This window comes from Uranotaenia lowii, chromosome 3, assembly GCF_029784155.1.
Source record: "Uranotaenia lowii strain MFRU-FL chromosome 3, ASM2978415v1, whole genome shotgun sequence".
In the NCBI taxonomy this organism is placed as follows: domain Eukaryota; kingdom Metazoa; phylum Arthropoda; class Insecta; order Diptera; family Culicidae; genus Uranotaenia; species Uranotaenia lowii.
The window spans coordinates 368,522,200-368,525,179 of NC_073693.1; the positions used below are offsets into that span (position 1 = coordinate 368,522,200).

The window sequence follows — 2,980 nt, forward strand, 5'->3', positions numbered from 1 at the left end:
TCGCCGATTGCATTTGAAGAAAATAAAGTACTGGTTGTTTGTATGAAAACTTCATTACTCAACGCGATGTTTTATTACTGTTTGTTTCAGTGGATCCGTTAAAATCCATTTTATTCAAGTTAGAACTATAATTAAACATGTTTTAATGAAAGTTCCACAGAATCGATCACACACAAAATGGTCATCAGGAAAATACCTAACGAAAAAAAGTGGGTGTCTGCTGAGCTGCGTAAGACTGCCCTGGAATTCGCCCTGGAACTCACAGAACTCTATGAGGTTGCACTGGACTGTCTTTAGCTTTGCAGGAACTTTTAAGATGCGACAGGACATCCCGAAACTTCATAGGAAAGGGTTGGATTTGTTAGGGTAAGGACTCGACGTATAACAGCAGCTGCTACATAGTTTTAATAATAAAGGACTTAAACGATTGGCTGAAGACGAACGCAATTTGAAGAACGCAGGTTTACCGGAAAATACTTGTTCATAGTAATTCAGGTCTGAATATTAAATTTTAAATTAAACCCATTTCGGAGGTTCTGGTTCCATTTTCCCATAACCAAAATTGTATTTCTATTTTTGTATTTCTGATTCTGTATCCAGTTTAGTATTCTTGAATGTGGGAAGGTGGAGTTTAGGAGTTTAACCATGGGGATTTTTTTCTTGTAAAATTTACAACGTAGTAAAGGGGAATTACTTGATCTTTAAAGGTTTAAAAAAAGTGTTGAACAAGTGAAATTTGGCTCACCTTCAGCAGAAACTAGTCTTAAATCACCCTAGGGTTGAGAAATTTCATTGTACGACACTAAATATATGCCGATTTGCAATTCAATCAACTTTTTGTTATTAAACTCAAATCTCGACATACAAAAACCCTACTTCGTTTTTAGAATGGGGTTTTACTTCGAAGTTCAGAATTTAGAACCAACCATCTAAACTTCAAAATTAATTAATCGAATTCTAATTTTATATATCAACAAGTTGGAAGCAATGTCTCATGACTCACGATGGTTATCAGGATTAGCGAAACAGAATCTAAAACCTAGTATCCTCTACTTTATTACTAAAAATTTTGATCTACAAAAAATCTGAAATTAAATATTCTTTAAGAAACCAACTTAAGTCTCAATTTAATTTTTTTATTTCTTGTTCTTCTAAATGCTCAACAACACGTTAGAAAAAAATTGATAACAAGGCCACAAAATTTACAACCTTCCATTCAATTCAAAGGCTAATTTGGGTGCCCAGGATGTAAATATGCAATTTTTCTATCAGCATTTGTTTTTTTTAACTTGTGAAAATGTTTTAAAATCATTCAAGAAATTTCTGCATTTTTTGACAAAAATTTAAAACAAATACATAATATTTTTAAATAAAGGTTTTAAAACAATTTTCAACGTTTCCCAGGACTTCAAGTAGTTTTGAGTACTGCGAAAAAAAGAAGTATTTTATTTGTTAACTTTTCTCCTTTTTAAAAGAATTCTTAAACCGAATTAAATTTTAAAGCAAAAATCTAATCGTTTTGTAGGTTTGAACAAATTTTGTTAAATGAATTTAATTTTTTTAAACTTTATTCAGTAATGTCAGTAATATTTGTAATGATACCTTCTTTTAAATTTTTTAAACCTTGACTCAGATTTGATATTTGATCAGTTATCAATGATTGATGTCACTCAAAACTGATACATTTTAAGGTTTACAAACTCAAAAACGCAAAGTTATAGAAAAAATGTGACAAAAGATTCGAGTTCAGTATGCTTGAATCTACCAAATCAATCATTCAATCAAAGATACCAAAATGCTGAGTTAACAAATAAATTCTATTAATAAGTTTTTTAAATGGTCAGACTAGTTTATGAAAAAAAAGTTATTTTCTGAAAACAAAATCTTCTTGGAAGCCTTTGTTTATGCTTATGCGCTTATGCTTATGATACATACACAGCAAGAACTTTTCTGCATCCCGGTGAGTAGTATAAGTACATATACTACTCATTTTTACTCGGCCGGGTCCACTGTGCAACATTTGACGCAGAGGCAACTGCACTGAACGAAATCGGGCTATAATGTTGGACACCAAATTGAACAGGGGGTCGTTTGGTAGATGCTTCAAGGCAAACTCGCGCTGGTAAGTGTACCGAGGTCGGTCTTACGCAGGACAGCGTGGCCGTAGCCGGGAACAACCTGCGGGAGAAAAAAATTGTATTTTTTGTTTCTCGTTTGAGCATTTGAACTTGAGCTTACCTGTCCAGATTTCAGCGTCTTCCAAATAAAGTCCTTAACCTGATCTTCAGTGGCGCTATCACCGAGTTCCTTGCGCAGCTTTTGCAGCCACACTAATACTTCCTGGTTGGCAAGACCGTGGAGAGGACCGGCCAGTCCATTCATACCAGCAGCGAACGATAGGTAGGGATCGCTCAGAGCGGATCCAACCAAGTGCACGGTGTGGGCAGACACGTTGCCACCCTCGTGGTCACTGTGGATGGTCAGGTACAGACGCATCAGTTCGGTGAACTTTTCATCCTCGTATCCCAACATTTTCGTGAAGTTGGCGGACCAATCCTTCTTGGGGTCGATGCCACCGATGCCCTTTCCGTCACGGTACGTGTTGCGGTAGATGGTGGCGGCCACCACTGGCAGTTTAGCAATCAGATCCATGCTGTCCTCGTAGACGTATTCCCACATCATTGGGAAATCTAGTTTTTTGCACTACTAGAAAATCCAATACTTTTTTATCAATATAAGACAATTTGATTTTTTAGGATATTCCAATGAATGTGATAGAAAGTCAAAGTTGTGCGTTTCATCAAAAGAGTTAGTTCCTTTTTAGCTTTTAATTGTTGTATTATGGCGATGGCGAACATGGAATGTGATGATGAAGTTATTTGTATTGAATGTAATAATGTTGAAAATAATCTTGATAAAATACTTACTTGTGCATATTGTTTCAAGAGCGTTCATCTTCGCTGCAAAAATCTGATTGGAA

The 2,980-nt window shown here is 35.5% G+C and overlaps 1 pseudogene; it reads right to left on the reverse strand.

Moving 5' to 3' along the window:
- Window positions 1–2,671, reverse strand: part of LOC129754068 (uncharacterized) — a 42,150-nt pseudogene extending 39,479 nt beyond the window's left edge.
- Between the last annotated feature and the right edge of the window lie 309 nt (window positions 2,672–2,980).